The sequence below is a fragment of the Pongo pygmaeus genome, chromosome X (assembly GCF_028885625.2).
Source record: "Pongo pygmaeus isolate AG05252 chromosome X, NHGRI_mPonPyg2-v2.0_pri, whole genome shotgun sequence".
NCBI classification, from domain to species: Eukaryota; Metazoa; Chordata; class Mammalia; order Primates; family Hominidae; genus Pongo; species Pongo pygmaeus.
In genome coordinates this window covers 117,237,372-117,255,041 of record NC_072396.2, presented here as the reverse complement: position 1 = coordinate 117,255,041, position 17,670 = coordinate 117,237,372, and the positions used below count along the sequence as shown (strand labels likewise).

General features: G+C 39.4%; 1 pseudogene; it reads left to right on the top strand.

Moving 5' to 3' along the window:
* The first annotated feature begins 829 nt into the window (after positions 1 to 829).
* Positions 830 to 939, top strand: LOC129025582 (small nucleolar RNA U13; annotated as a pseudogene).
* The last annotated feature ends 16,731 nt before the right edge of the window (positions 940 to 17,670 follow it).

The following is a 17,670-nucleotide window of genomic DNA, read 5'->3' as shown; positions in this document are numbered from 1 at the left end:
CTTTCTTTTACCTTGTTCATATCAAAAGCATATAATAAACTTAAATAGTAACGAAATCTGAAAACACTTTTTTGTTTTTTTTTTTGAGACGGAGTTTCGCTATGTCTCCCAGGCTGGAGAGCAGTGGCATGATCTCGGCTCACCACAACCTCTGCCTCCCGGGTCCAAGCGATTCTTCTGCCTCAGCCTCCAGAGTAGTAGCTAGGATTACAGCCATGCACCACCATGCCCAACTAATTATTGTATTTTTAGTAAAGACAGGGTTTCACCCTCTTGGCCAGGCTGGTCTCGAACGTCCTACCTCAGGTGATCTGCCGGCCTCGGCCTCCCAAAGTGGTGGGATTACAGGCGTGAGTTACCACACCTGGCCTGAAAATACTTTAGAACAAATGCCAAACAAGTGAACTCCAGGATGCAATTTTATTTGCACAACATATCTCACTCTAACCAAATACCAATGTTTCATTAGAATGCTAATCTTTGTATCTATTATCACTTGGACTTAATAGTTCTTCCTGATTTTCTTTTATCCTCAATTTACAGTCTTGTCCCACACCCCTCGCCCAACAGTCATTTAGTCAAACACGATATAGCCATGGCAGCCTAGTTATCCCAACTAAAAGAATAGCATCTCTTATGGTCTCTTCATCTCCCTGAAGCTTTCTGGTTCTTTTATTTTTCTCTGTTTCTTCCTCTTCGCTTAGGATATATAATTTATTCTCCATAGTTCCTAGAAAATGTATCTTCAAGTTTGTTTCTAATTTTAAAAATTTGTTTGATTTTTCTTGTTGAGAATAATTTACACTGCTCCATTGCTGGAACTGACTAAATCCTTTTGTGGTTCGTAAGTGCGATGATTGGTTTTTCACACATATATGTGAGAGGTGCCTCCCTCAAACCTTGTTAGGAGTAGAAGGTAGGCACATTACCTATCTAACATGAAAAAAGAAGAGAAAAAATAACATTTCTAAAAGGTGCCCAAACAACCCAATTCAAAAATGGCAAAGGACTTGAATAAATATTTATCCAAAGAAGATATACCAGTAATAAGCACATTAAAAAATACTCAACATCACTAGTTATTAAAGAAATGCAAATCAAAACCACAATGAAATACTACATGATACCCACTGCAATGGTTATAAACAAAAAAAATCGAAAATAAGTGTTGCTGAGGATGTGGAGAAATTAGAACCCTATTACACTGCTGGTGAGAATGTGAAAATAGTGCACCCACTATAGAAAACGGTTTGGTAGGCCGTGCACGGTGGCTCACAACTGTCATCCAGAAACTTTGGGAGGCCGAGGCAGGTGAATCATTTGAGATCAGGAGTTTGAGACCAGCCTGGCCAACATGATGAAACCCCGTCTCTACTAAAAATACAAAAATTAGCTGGGCATGGTGGCACATGCCTGTAATCCCAGCTACTCGGGAGGCTGAGGCAGGAGAATTGCTTGAACCTGGGAGGCAGAGGTTGCAGTGAGCTGAGATAGCGCCACTGCACTCCAGCTTGGGCGACAGAGCCAGACTCTGTCTCAAAAAAAAAAAAAAAGAAAGAAAGAAAAAAGAAAATGGTTTGATAGTTTCTCAAAAAGTTAAACATAGAATTTCCATACGATTCAGCAGTACCATCCCTAGGTATGTACTCCAAAAAGAATTGAAAGCAGGGACTCAAACAGATACTTGTACACGCATGCTCATGGCAACATTATTCACAATAACCAAAAGGTAACACAACCCAAGTTTCCATCAGTAGATGAATGGATAAACAAAATGTGGTATATACATACAATGGACTATCATTGAGCCGTAATAAGGAATGAAATTCCCATACATGCTGCAACATGGATGAACCTTAAACACACTATGCTAAATAAAATAAGCCTGACACAAAAAGACAAATACTGTATGATTCCACGTGTATAGGATACCTAGAATAGTTAAATGCATAGAGAGAGAAAGTAGAATAGTGGTATCCAAGGACTTGGGGGAAGGGAAATGGGGAGTTAGTGTGTAATGAGTACAGAGATTCCGTTTGGGAAGAGGAAAAGGATGGTCATGATGGTAGCACAACACTGTAAATATATTTAATGTCACAGAACTGTACACTTAAAAATGGTTACAAAGGTAAACTTTGTGTTAAGTAATTTACCACAATTAAAAAAAAAACTTTAAAAAATGCCCATGGGCCTTTTCTGATAAAAGAAGCCTAAATAGGAATTGTCTCAATTTAAAGAAGAATATGTCGTGAAGCAGGAGATTTTTGAATAAAGGAAAATCAAGCATAGCTTTACCTGGCTGTGTCACAAACCCATCGATTCAGAACTTGTGATTATTCAGACCAGTATTGATTTTCTGGGTCTAGCAAAGTATTTCTTCTCATCAGTGTAAACAAGAGGCAGAATTAATCAATTTAACAGAACAATCTATAAGTTCCTCAGCATATTTAGAGTCTACGAGAAAATTAATGTTACTAATTATAAGTACTTGTCCCACAGTCGAACTTCCCATAAATTTCAGTATTTAGGGCTGCCTGTTAAGCAATGTAACTTTGTTCATCCACTGTGCTCTTCTCTTTTTTTTTTTTTTTTTTCTGAGATGGAGTCTCGCTCTGTCACCCAGGCTGGAGTGCAGTGGCTCAGTCTCGGCTCATTGCAACCTCTACCTCCCGGGTTCAAGTGATTCTCCTGCCTCAGCCTCCTGAGTAGCTGGGATTATAGGCACGCACCACCACGCCTGGGTAATTTTTGTCTTTTTAGTAGAGACGGGGTTTCACTATGTTGGTCAGGCTGGTCTCGAACTCCTGACCTCATGATCCTCCCGCCTCGGCCTCCCAAAGTGCTGGGATTATAGGCATAAGCCACCGTGCCTGGCCACTCTTCTCATTTATCTAAAACATTTTTGTTTTATTGTTTCTCTGGCTTGACAGAATCTCTCCTACCTCTCTGAAAATCATGTAACCCTTGCAGAGAAACAGGGCACCCTCTTCCTCTATCCCAGCTTTTCTAGCCCATCTCTGAGAGGGTAAAGAACCTGGATTATTCTCAGATCATTAATATTGTATTATTATTGCCTACCACTGCCTGGGGACCTAGTTTGTGAGAGCACTGTGCTAGTGCTTTCTCAGTGTTATCTCTAATTCTAAAAATCCTGCAAGACAGACATGGGAATATCTATTTTTGAGATTGGGAAACTAAGGCAATACCAGTTATGTGTCTTTGATCAAGGCCACGTAGCTATTAAGTGTGCACCAGGTTTTAAACATGTCTTTCATCACCAAAGCCTATATGTGACCTTTCTGATACTGCGCCACCTTCCAAATACTGTCTTATTGCAATCAGACACGTTCTGTGAGAGTTTGTACTAGTCCTAAAAGGAACGAAGATGCATTTCTTCTTAAAGAACATAAAATTTGAGCTTTTCCCTTGAAGTGGCCTTGCTCCTTATTTTAATTTTTTTTTCTGATTCAGAGCACTTTGACTGTGAAAGCCTCGTAGCTCAAAGGTCCCTCCACAACCGTAATCTTTAGTTCTCAGGTTAATGTTAGCAAGTCTCCGAGGATGGTTTTCTTCTTGATGACCTTGGCAGGAAAAGAAGTTAACCCCTTCATCAACTCAGTCTGTAGGCAACACCAAAACATGATGAGATGGGCTTCATTTTTTGCCTCAAATAATCTGTATATGTAAGTCCCCAGAGCCCAGCCAAGGCAGCTTAGAGGGCAAAGCAAATGTCTTCTGTGACTGCAGAGAAAAGTTTCCAGGAAGCCAGGGATCTCACAGGCTGCTCTCAGCCCTGCTTGTCAATGAACAAGCAAAAGAATCAAAAACAGATAAGGAACAAGAAGATAAGAGAAGCCCAATATGGTCTAAAACAAACTAACAAAGAAGAGATAAGATGTTTGCAGAAAAAAATAACCTTTGGAAAGGGCTAGCCTTTGACAAAATTGTGAAGGAGGTCGTCTGTTTTCTCTTTCACGCCATCTGCATTCGCCTCTCCTCTTATCATTCTACTCCTCCACCCTAAGTAGTCACAGAGCTAATAAATACTTCTTGAATAAATGCTTGTTGAAGCCTCCTAGCATGAGCTTGCCTTCTCCCTGCCACCCCCTTAACATATTTCATGTTCCACGACATCCTCCCTATCCAAGTCAAAACTTGCTCCCTCCTTTACATTCTCATATAGGAACTCGGTCAAATTCACTTGGTCAATTTATCTAGCAAGTATGTTGATGGTTAGCAATGATTTAATGCACTACCCCTACCAGATTACACATTTGCATTTTGATGGGGTTATCCAAACCTTAGACCTGTCTTTCCCTCTCCACTATCTCTTCCCCGGCTTTCACTTGTGAATCCGTAAATCCCATCATGGTGTTTGCACAACCTCTCCAACAAGTAAGTTTTGGCTGCGTAAGATAAAGGACTAATGGCCATAAGAGATATAGCATATGTTTGCAAACATTCATGGGGCATTGCTTGTAAGCCTGGGATTCCTTAACTTGAAGGGGCTTACAATTTAGCTGGGAGACAAAATTAACACCTATAAAAAGTCAAACAACAAAACCAAAATTTGGCGGCCTTCCTACATTTAATAATTTGCAACACCAGCTGACTCCAGTGATCTGACACTACCTCAGGGAAAGATCTAAAAGTAGTATCTTCAAAGTATATGGCAATAGCAACAGTATCTAAATGGTGGAGGGTGAATGAGGCAGTGACAAAGTCACAAATACACTGTCAAAACAAGCCCACAGCCATAGCGTGTACACCCATAAATCCTAGTGTGTGTCAGAGTATTCCAGTGGTGAGCATGCAAACTCAGAAAATACATGCATGAGCCGCTATTTGGTAAATACCTCCACAAAACTGGCTTCCATCATTTTCCTGTGAATACATTGGAAATAAAATTGATGGCTTTTTAATTAACTCTGTGTCTAATATGCAGATGGTAAGTTCAGCAATTACACAAAACAATTTCCTTAGGTTGCAGCTCTGAAATCATTATTTAGGAATGGAATTTTCAAGATGTTTTGAAACACTACTGAGAGGAGCTGGAAGTTGTTGGGCAAGGGGACACGTAAAAGGAATTACCTGTTAAGTTTTTCTTATCTCTCCAAACTATACAGGCATAGAAGGGACAGCTGCATGTGCCCTCCTAAATATTTAAGTGGTGGTGAAATCACTCTAATTATCTGTTTTCAAATAACCTGAATTCCTGTCAAGTTTAAGTTAAATATTTCCATAGTACCTTTCTCTTTTGTATGCCCTACAGCACTGAGTACAGTGCCTTTCACCCAGAAAAGAAATTCAACACATGCTTTCCCATGGATTGGTTTATTCTGGTGGAGACCCCAATCTTTTAGAAGTTTCTGGCACAAGCTAAAATTTTTCTAACTCCATGCTCTGTTTCAGAAAGTTTATAATCCTATCTCTCAACTGAACTGTTACCTTCTCACTGAGAAATTCACTGAATTCAAACACCAGTTCGCATTAGAAGAAGGTAAAATATAGATCAGAAGGGAGGGGAAGAGATTGAAGTGGGTTTCCCTGAAAGAGAAGGAGGGGAAAAACAAAAGGTGGCTCATGCCTGTAATCCCAGCACTTTGGGAGGCCAAGGTGGGTGTATCACCTGAAGTCAGGAGTTTGACACCAACCTGGTCAACATGGTGAAACCCCGTCTCTACTGAAAATACAAAAAAAAAATTAGCCAAGCGTGGTGCCGCGCGCCTATAATCTCAGCTACTGGGGAGGCTGTGGCATGAGAATTGCTCGAACCCTGGAGGTGGAGGTTGCAGTGAGCCGAGATTGCGCCACTGCACTCCAGCCTGGGAGACAGAGCAAGACCCTGTCTCAAATAATAATAATAATAAAAAATACAGAAGAAATATTTATTATCAACCTATTCTGTGCCCAGAATTGTGCTAGGTACTGTAAGGAATACCCATATAAAGCATTCCCTACCTTAAAGGAACTCGTAATCTTTTTAAAAAAAACTTTTTAATTTTTTTAAACTCTCCTATTCTGAGAAACATAAGGAACTTGCAATCTATTTGAGGAGGCAAGATAAATACACATAAGCAATTAACCTCAGTATAAAACAAAAGAAAGAGTAGATGAGAGAAGAGCAGTAAAGGAAGGTTTTAAAGGAAGAATGGGACTCCGGCTTGCTCCTGTAATCCCACTCAGGAGGTTGAGGCAGGAGGATCGTTGGAGCCCAGGAGTTCCAGGCTGCAGTAAGGTATGATCCTGCCATTGCATTCCAGCCTGGGTGACAGAGTGCGAACCCATATCCAAAAAAAGAAAAAGAAGAAAGGACGGCAACCTCAGCTCGATCTTGAAGGAAGGCCAGATATTGATAGGAGAAAGGATTAAGGAGCCATTCCAGAGCAAGAGAATGGCATAAACCAAAGGGCTGAGAACAAAATTGGCATAAAATATATCTGAGTTGGGAGGAGAAGAACAATGAACCTGACATGCCTCGAATGAGGTATATTGTACAACAGTGAAAAAGAAGGCCAAATGAGCAGTAAGTTTTGTCTCACATGTGAGATTATTTGCGCCTCAAGAAAAGGAAACATGTTCATTACATCTTTTTTTCATACTTTTTTAACACCTACCTCAGTGAAATACACATAATAGATACTAAATAAGGCCTGGTTGAATAAATGAATCTTAAAGGACATGATGACAGATACTAGAGAAATAGGCCTAAGAAGGAACACCTAGCATTAGGATACAGTGAAAAAGCAAAAGCTCAGGATTGCCATCTTTGAAAATTTTACTAGTAACTGTCACTTAGGGAAGGCTTATAAATATTTTGCTGATGAGAAGGTACAGAATCTGCCTAACAAGCTTCTACTTGCTTTTATCCACATGATTTATCCCTCTGTCCAATTAACTTTCCTAGCAACATACTGGTCCTTATTCCCCACACATTCCATATAAAATCTCTCAGAGCAAGGCAAAAAAGTCGCAAAACTCAGGACCTGAAAATTGGATATACACTGCATTCATGGGTCTGTAAATATTAGAATAGCATTTCCTAAAGTGTCTTCCAGATAGCTCTGAGAGATGTTAATAGTTGTACAATACAAATATGTCATAGAATCAGATAAGTTTGGGAAGCCCTGCCTACTCGGTCACTTGCTTGGAGATTTCCAATGCATATTTGTATATCAAAACATTCTGAAATGTACTACAGTAATCTATTTTAAATTATTTATGTTGTTCAATACAATATTTTCCAACCTTATTTTACCACAGAAATCTTTTTTTAAATACGGACTACTACCCAACATTAAACATCATTGTGCAGGATATTAACGTCTCAACATGTGAAAATTTCCATTAGGAATACCAAGAGAGTTGTTGGAAAACCTTGACCGTGCCCATATTATTTATTTATTTATTTGGCTCTGTGTCCCCAACCAAATCTCATCTCCAATTGTAATCCCCACGTGTCAAGGGAGGGAAGTGATTGTATTATGGGAGCGGTTTCCCCCATGCTGTTCTCATGATAGTGAGTGAATTCTCTCATGAGATCTGATGGCTTTATAAATGGTAGTTTTTCCTGTGCTCTCACATGCTCTCTGTCGCTTGCTGCCATGGAAGACGTGCCTGCTTCCCCTTCTGTCATGATTCTAAGTTTTCTGAGGCCTCTCCAGCCATGTGAAACTGTAAGTCAATGAAACCTCTTTCCTTATAAGTTACCTAGTCTCAGGTAGTATCTTTACAGCAGTGTGAGAATGAACTAATACATTTATTTTTATTTTTTTAAATACAGACGAAGTTTTCCCATGTTGCCCAGGCTGGTCTTGAATTCCTGGGCTCAAGGGATCCGCCCTCCTCAGCCTTCTAAACTGGTAGGATTACAGGCATGAGACCATGCCCATTTAAAATCATTTGTGCCTTGCTGTCATCTCAGAGTGTTCCCTCAAGAAAAGGGTCATATCTCACAAGAAGTCATCACTCCTCACCTCCAGATACTGTAGTTTGTCATTCAGACAATCTGAATTGTCTGCCTACTTGGTGAAACGATCTAGTAGTCCTCAAGAATGAAATAGTTAAATCGATCTATGATAGTTATAAACATAGTCTTTAGGCCAGCCCAGCGTGGTGGCTCACGCCTGTAATCCCAGCACTTTGGGAAGCCAAGGCGGGCAGATCACTTGGGCTCACAAGTTCAAGACCAGCCTGGCCAACATGGTGAAACCCCATCTCTACTAAAAATACAAAAATTAGCCGGGTGTGGTGACGGGTGCCTGTAATCCCAGCTACTCAGGAGGCTGAGGCAGGAGAATTGCTTGAACCTGGGAGGCAGAGGTTGCAGTGAGCCAAGATGGCCCCACCGCACTCCAGCCTGAGCGACTATGTTTTACTTATTTTTTATTACTTTTGTTTTCTTAATCTGAGTCAGTTTTTATTCAAAAAGTATGTTCTATTTAACTAACATCACTGAATTCAGTGGTAGATTTAAAAATAAATTTATAATGCATTTGGGACTATAATGGAATATTTTGAATAACCATAAAATTTTTTTCTTTGGGAAGTATATGAGGATATTAATATTGTTGCACTAGTTCTGATTTGTTATATTTAACTTTTTGTGAGTTTAGCGAGAGTAAAATTCTAAAATATCAATGAAGAATGTATCCAGTCATGTAACCACCACTACCATGATCATTATATAGAAAATATTCAACACGCTAGGACATTCCCTTTTGTCCCTTGGTGGTCAATACCCTCTCACAACCTCAGATCCTGGCAACCACTAATCTGCTTCGTGTAATTGTAGTTTTGCCTTTCATGAATATCATATAAATTGAATGGTCAAGTATGCAACTGGTGTCTGGCTTTTTTCACTTACCATATGCTTTTGAGAATCATCCATGTTTTTTGTTTGTTATCAGTAGTTTGTTCGTGTTTATTCTCAAGTAGTTTTCCATTTTCTAGATGTACCACAATTTGTTTAGCCATTCACCCATTGAAGGACAATTCAGTTGATTTTTGGTTTTGACTATTTTGAATAAATCCCCATAAACATTCAAGTACAGATCTTTGTGTAAATAAACACCCTCAATTCTCCATGCAAAAGCTTACAATATATAGCAGGCTTTAATGCGGTAGGGCACCTAAAGATAGAAGGAGGTCCGCAATAGAGACGTTTCTCAATATAAAGAGACAACAGAGTCTATGCTTTAGAGAGGGCTAAAAGGATGACAACTGGAAAAGTCACAATATAAAACTATTATCAGAACATTGGAACTTTAGAGAAATAATTTTAGTACAGTTGTGAGATTAGAAGCCAGATTTTAAAGAATACAAACAAGCAGTAAGGAATGGAAACCTTAAAAATAGTCTAAAATATTGGCAGTAAAGGGTATGGGGGGAAAATGAAATGGTAATTTTAGGAGATATACAATTTCAAGCAATATTGTGGAGAATTCTGAGGGAACAGAAAAGAGATTGACATTGCAGAGAGGAGATCATTGATGCAGCAAGAACAAAAATAGGATGTTAGATGCTTAGATACTGGTGGAGAGGAAAGCTTGGCAATAAAAATCTACTTAGAGGGAAACCAGGGAGGGTCAGAGCCCATATTTCATGGCTTCAGTTTTATCCATGGAATTAAGTAACTATGTTTAGAGCTGAGATACTAGACTGTATAAAGCTTAGGCATCTACCATAGGAAATTATCAGAATAGCTTAAGAAAGGCTGAAAGAACTAGAATCAAAGTGCAAAATCCAGCTGAAGTTCAATAGCTAAAATTTATTGTGAACTTGGTCATCACGGTTTTGTGACTTTACTCAGAAATGTTTCATGGCCTAGGAGTAAAATCAAAGGAACAGAATGATAGGACATTTCTTTCTTGGTGAGAATGAGCTTTGCAGGGCTGGACGTGGTGGCTCACACCTGTAATCCTAGCACTTTGGAAGGCTGAGGCGGGAGGATTGCTTGAACTCAGGAGTTAAAGACCAGCCTGGGCAACATAGCAAGCCCTCTTTCCCTCCCCTCTCCTCCCCTCCCATCCCCTCCCCTTAGACCAGCCTGGGCAACATAGCAAGCCCTCTTCCCTCCCCTCCCCTCCCATCCTCTTCCCGTTTTTTTTTTTTCTGAGACGGAGTTTCACTCTTGTTGCCCAGGCTGGAGTGCAATGGTGAGATCTTGGCTCAATGCAACCTCCACCTCCCAGGTTCAAGCGATTATCCTGTCTCAGCCTCCTGAGTAGCTGGGATTACAGGTGCGTGCCACCACGCCTGGCTAATTTTCCTATTTTTAGTAGAGACGGGGTTTCATCACATTGGTCAGGCTGGTCTCAAACTCCTGACCTCAGGAGATCCGCCCGCCTCAGCCTCCCAAAGTGCTGGGATTACAGGCGTGAGCCACTGCGCCCGGCCAACCCCTCATTTCTTACAAAATTAAAAACATTAGCTGGTCACGGTGGCGTGCCTGTGGTCCCAGCTGCTCAGGAGGCTGAGGTGGGAGGATGGCCTGGGCCCAGGAAATCAAGGCTGCAGTGAGCTGTGATCACAACGTTGCACTCCAGTCTGGGCAAGAGAGTGAGATCCTGTCCTGTCTCAAAAAAAATAAATAAATAAAAGAAAGAATGAGCTTTGCAGACTTAACAAAATATCAAATAAATAAGACACTATTTGAGTTAATAAAGAGATATCATGGGTCTCATGATGAGTAGGCTAGAAAGTTAAAAGAACTAAATGAAAAACTCATCAGGAAAGCTAAAAATACTGAAGATTATTTGGTAGGGGTGGGGAACAAAAAGAGAGAGTTCTGTAGCTAATAAAAGAAGATGAGGAAGAAAATATTGTGGTTACAGAATAGTGATGGCTGGTCCTTAGAACTGACTTACTGAAGAGACAGTTAAATGGCTGAATAAGGAAGATGTTGGGGAGAAATTTGCTGGAAATGGAATCAGTACAGATCCCTTGTAAAAGATAAATTACTGCAAGACACAATGAAAGGAGAAATTTGATGATAAACTAAAGATCTATTAAGATAAGTTACCTGTTTCTGCATAAACACAGATTGCCTCCGGAAAGACTGAGGCTCTATCATAGAACCTCATCAAATCAGAGTGCAGAGACAAGCAGTTACCAGTTCTTTGATTGTGTACTGCTTTTCTTTACAATCCATTTATCAGTTTTAGTGCACACTGCTGCCATGCTTACCTTTTCAACTGCTACCACAGTCATAAAGCAGTTGGTGCACAGTACATTTCCACTGTCTGTCATATCCGCCAAGTGTACACTGGCAAATTAAATAGAAAAGGTTTAATTTTTTAAAACACAGCTAGAGTAATACCCTTATTATAAACATCACCAACATATTCTTGCTGACAGTAGCAGAAACAAAAGCACGAGGATACAATAATAAAAATAGTTGTGCAATTGGGGGTACAGAATGGGAGCTTGGAACAAAAGATCAAGACAAAGCCGAGTTATGTGAATCCAGGAGTTATAAGCTTCAACCCAGAGCTACAGCAACAGGGATAAGATTCGCTTGATACAATGAAAAGGACCTGGACACACCAAATTACTCATAGTTGTTATCTCTGGAAGTGGATAGAGGATGATAAAGACGAAGAGACTTTCATTTTTAACATTTTATACTTTTGTAATGTTTAGGTTCTCAATGCCAATTATGTGTAACTTCTGAGAATTTTCTAAAACTTGCAAAAGGTAAAAAAAAAAGGAAGGGAAGGAGACAAGGAGACAGAGACGAAGAAGTTTATCACCTCCATAACTTTGGGCAACATATTTAACCCATCTGAGCATCTATTTCTTCAATTATAAAATGGGAATATGTATGAAGAACTACTTTGCATGTTTGTTCAATCAGTCAAAAATTGTGTGTAGAATTTATTGTCTTAAGTGCTGTGTGTTGGCAGTAATCAGGGCTGTTGTGAGGAATCAAATGAAATGATTTGGATGATGTGGCTGACACAGAGAAAGTACTTAACAGACGTCATTATTTTCCTTCTATTGCTCTTGTATAAAAGCAGAATTGGTCTCAGAATTTGAGGCAAGGCAAAGCAGTCTCAGCTATGGGGGCTGGTGAATGCAGAAGCAGAATATTGGGCAGATTCTAACCATATGAAATCAGTTTAACCTCATGTTGCCTAGGGGAGAGGATTTCTGTAAGGCCTGAGAAAGCCCCAGAGTTCTCACATTTGTTCTGAGTCGATTCTTGCATCAATAAAATTGGACTGCAAGTCTGAAGTCTCTTTCCATCCCTGAGAACTTGCCTTTTGGGGTAATCTTCATTTCATTCCATCAAAAGCTGCACTGTACAGTTAAATTTATAGTGTCTTGAAGTACCTCACTTACTTGTCAAATAAAGTCTCTCCAGATCTTAGCTGTGCATGCCTAATGTTAAAGTTTAAATGGTAGTAAAAGCTAAAGTGTAATATTAAAGCATACAGCTGTCTCTAAATATTGAATACTTTTGATGAAAAAAAAAAGATTTTTTTTGTTCAAGGTTGATCTCCTATGGAATGTCCTCCGGGAGGGAGTGGGTGATAGTGCTGAAGGGAGTCAGCTCAGGAGCTATCAATCATCTCCTGAAATAGAGTTGTTGTTAGGAATCAAATGAAATGACTTGGGTAATGTGTCTGGCACAGAGTAATTGTGTCTGGCACACCGATTATTGTTAAGCTGCCAGATTCGGTCTGCTAAATCCAGTCTCTTCATCAGTTACCTTATGATTCTGTAATAAAAGACCATTAAAATAAGTTTTTTTGCAATCTGGTAGAAGCATCTACTCATCACTATTTTTTGAAAAAATATCAGCTATATCACATTACAATGTGACCACATTATGCTGTTTCTCAGGGCATCAGAGGAGACAAAACTCTGAGCTAGAAAGCTTTAGGTGTAGGAACAATGTAATATGAGGATTAGATTTGAGCTGTAGATAAATATGATTGAAAGGAAAACCTTAAATTAATATGCTTTAAGAAAATCAAAGTCTTTGAGAGAAATTAAGTTTTCTTACTTGTGAAAGAGTCCATATTTTGTTAATGCTCTCCTACTGGAATCAGAATACTTTGATTTCTGATTCTTGAATTCTGGCTCTTCCATAGATTACAGTAACTAGTAATGTAATCTTGAATAACTCACAGACATATATTTCCCACTTGTAAAATGAGTGTAGTGCTAGCTGACTTGCCTAACTCTTGGCGATATAATAAACCTTAAGTGGGATAATAAATGCAAATGCACTTGGAAGCATGTAAAGTACTATATAAATAAAGAAGAGCATTATCTAATTTCCTTCTATATATTTAATGAAAGGCTTCTTCTACAATTCTAGCACATACTCTTTGGCCCTTCTCTCAACATTTAAAACGGTACTTTTCAAATAATTATGTTTATTTTAATCAATAGCATTCTTTATTCAAATGAAATAATGGGAAGATCAAGGAAATCCATAATGTAATATAGGTAAGGGAAGAGCTGCTCCATTGGAGTTGGAGTATGGGCCAAAAAGCCTTCCTGACTAAGCTCAATATCCCCTATCTTTCCTTTCTCACTCATAGCCTGGGAACTTCTGAGCCAGGCCCATCAAAGGCAGCCAGAAAACTACTAATCTGATACTTTTGTGAAATGATTGCTACCGGATTTAGCCCAAAATTAAAAATATTTATGCAATTCTGACTTATCATTTTGTTAGCTTTTCAAAGGCAAGCACCAGGTCCTCTACTTATTCTGGACCTAAAATGGTACACAGGCCAGGTGTAGTGGCTCATGCCTGTAATCCCAGCACTTTGGAAGGCTAAGGTGGGCGAATCACCTGAGGTCAGGAGTTCGAAACCAGCCTGGCCAATGGTGAAACCCTGTCTCTACTAAAAATACAAAAATTAGCCAGTCGTGGTGGTGGGCACCTGTAATCCCAGCTACTCAGGGGGCAGGCAGGAGAATCGCTTGAACCCAGGAGGCAGAGGTTGCAGCAAGCCCAGATCACACCACTGCACTCCAGCCTAGGCTATAGGGTGAGACTCAATCTCAGAAAAAATAAATAAAATAAAATAAAATGGTAGACAAATGACAGGCAGCTCAAGTAGCATGATTCATCAAATCTTTGATGCCATCAATTGTAGGATGTACGTTATTTTATGTACCACTAAGAAAGAAAAAAAACTCCACATTGATCATCTTTTTTTTTTTTTTTTTTTTTTTTTTGAGACAGGGTCTCACTCTGTCACCCAGGCCAGAGTGCAGTGGTGTGATAATGGCTCACTGCAGCCTTGACTTCCCTGGCTCGAGCAATCCTCCCACCTAAGCCTCCTAAGTAGCTGGAACTACAGCCATGCACCACCATGCCCAGCTAATTTCTTATTTTTTGTAGAGATGAGGTCATACTGTGTTACCCAGGCTGGTCTTAAACTCCTGGGCTCAAGTGATCCTCCCACTTTGGTCACCCAAAGTGCTGAGATTACAGGCATGAGCCACCATACCTGGCCACTGGGTAATTTATTAACAATAGAAATTTATTTCTTACAGTTCTGGGGGCCGGGAAGTCCGAGGTCAAGGCAGCACCAGGTTGGTGTCTGGTGAGGACTTGTGCCTCATAGATGGCACCTTCTCACTCCATCCTCACATGGTAGAAGAGGCAAACAAGATCCCTGAAGTCTCTTTTAGAAGGACACTAATATAAGTCTCAACCTTCATGACCTAATCACCTCCTAAAGGTTCCATCTGTTAATATCACCACATTAGGGATAAGGTCTCAACATATAAATTTGGTTAAGGGGACACCAACATTCAGATCATAGCAATCAGCCTCATTAATTTATTTATACATTGAGGGCCTGTTATATATAATAATGAAGAAAATAGAAAAACAGCCTTGCCACCTGTAGAGCTTACATTCTTAGGAGACAAAAATAAATTAACAAATGAATACATATTGTATTTGTTACTGATAAAGGCTATGACAAATAGATTAAGCAGGATAAGGAGGCAAAGAGTGGCAGAAGGTGCTGTCTTATATAGAATGGTCTAAGAGGTCCTGAGGAGGTAACAGTTGAGCAGAAAATGTAATGAAATAAAACAACAAAGGCAACTGCAAGAGAAAAGGTCCTTGGGGGCAATCAAGAAATAGCAAGGAGTGCTTCTGAAAGCAACTGGAGAAAAAATAAACAAACAAACAAACAAAATGGCAAGGAGACCAGTGTGTACAGAACAGAGAACTATGGATTTCATAAGTGTACTGGGAAGCCACTGAAGGACTTTTTTTGTTTGTTTGTTTTTGAGATGAGGTCTTGCTATGTTGTCCGAGCTGGTTTCAAACCCCTGGGCTCAAGCAGTCCTCCAGCCTTGGCCTCCCAAACTGTTGGGATTCAGGCGTGAGCCACCATGCCTGGCCAACTGGAAGACTTTGACTAGGTCATTGGCATAGTCTTATTTGCATTTTCAAAGGATTGTTCAGCCTATGGTATGTACAATAGACTTCAGAGGGGCGAGGGTGACAGCACTTAGGAGCCAGTTGCAGTAGTTCAGTTGAGATACGATGGTGTCTTGGGCTGGAGTGGTTGAAGCAGAGATGGTGAGAGGTTTCAGATTTGGGTTATATTTTGAATGTAGACCAGAAGGGATTTGTTGATGGATTCAAAGTGGATTGTGGAAGAGAGAGAAAATCAAGGATATTTCTGTGTTTGGCTTAAGCGACTGAATAATAATAAGGGAAGAGTTGATTGAGGAGGGGGTAGGAATAAAAATATTGGTTTCAGACATATTAAGTTTAAAATGCCCTTTAGATATCCAAGTGGATAGCCTGGGATTCAGGGAAAGGCCTGGGCTAGAGATATGAATTTGGCAGTCATGGTACCAGCTGAGATTATATAGAAACCCATTACAGATAAAGCAGAGCTCCAAGGACTGAGCTATGGGACTTTCCAACATTTGGAGGTTGGGAAGAGGAATAGAACCTAGAAAAGGAAACAGGATAGCCAATGATGTAAAAGGAAAACCAAAAGAATAATAGTACCCAAGAGCCAAGGAAACAAAATGTTTGCAAGAGGAATTTACCAAACTGCCAATTATGTATCCAAAGTTTCAAAATGCTTTTACTCATTGACCCTCCTCTAGCAATTTGTCTTAAAGAAATATTCACATATGTGTACTAGGATATAGCTACAATATTAATTAGATTGATGTTTATAGTAGTGCAGTTGTAAACTATAAAAATGTTAATATGGAATTATTTCAAAAATAAACTCAGCAGCAAAAAAGCCCTAGAAGTCCTATTAAAAATGGTCTAAAGACTTGAATAGGTATTTCTCCAAAGAAGATTACAAATGGCTAACAAGTATATGAAAAGATGTTCAACATCATCCGGGAAATGCAAATCAAAACCACAATGAGCTATCACCTCACACCTGTTAGAAGAGCTATTATCAAAACAAAAGACAACAAATGTTGGTGAGAATGTGAAGAAATTGGAAGCATTGTACTCTGTTGGTGGAAATGCAGAATGCTGCACCTGCCATAGAAAACAGTATGCAGTATCCTCAAAAAATTAAAAATAGAACTAATACATGATCCAGCAATCCCACTTCTAGGTATTCATCCCAGATAACTGATACCAGGATCTTTAAGAGATATTAGCAATCTTTTTATTGCAGCACTACTCATGATAGTCAAGTTGTGGAAACAACTTAAATGTCATCAATAAATGAATGAATAAAGAATATGTGATATAGGCTGGGTGCGGTGGCTCATGCCTGTAATCCCAGCACTTTGGGAGGCCAAGGCGGGTGGATCACCTGAGGTCAGGAGTTCGAGACCAGCCTGGCCAACGTGGTGAAACTCCATCTCTACTAAAAATACAAAAAAATTAGCCAGGTATGGTGGCACGCACCTGTAGTCCCAGCTACTTGGGAGGCTGAGACAGGAGAATCACTTGAACCCAGGAGGCGGAGGTTGTGGTGAGCCAAGACTGCACCACTGCACTCCAGCTTGGGCAAAAGAGTGAGACTTCTGAAAAAAAAAAAAAAAAGAATATATGGTACATACATACAATGGGATATTATCCAGCCTTTAAAAAAAGGAAAAAACTGCAACATGCGACAACGTGAATAAACCTTGAGGACATTATTTTAAGTGAAATAAACCAGTCACAGAAGGACAAATATTTAAAGATGCTTAGACCATTATTTTGAGAACTTTTTCTTTTTTAATACATGCATTTAGTGTTATACATTTCCCTTGGAGAGTTGCTTTAGCTGCATGTCACAAATGTTTTAATTTAATCCAAATATTTTCTAATTTCCCTTGGGTCTCTCTTTTATATTCATAGGTTACTTAGTAGTGTCTTCCAAATATTTGAGGGTTTTCCAGATATCCTTCTATTATTGATTTCTACTTTAATTTCATTATGATTGGCAAACATACTTTGTATGATTTCAATTCTTTTACATTTTAAAAGTTTGTTTTATAGCCCAGAATAGTCTATCTTAGGGCATATTCCATGTACACTTGGTAAGAAGATGAATTCAAGTTGGTGATAGTCTTCTATATCCATATTCAGCTCCTAATTTTTCTGTCAACTATTGATATATGTGTGTTAAAGTTACCATGTACAATTGAAGATTTGTCCATTTCCCCTTTCAGTTCTTTTACTTTTTATCAGGTGTATTTGGAAGATCTGTT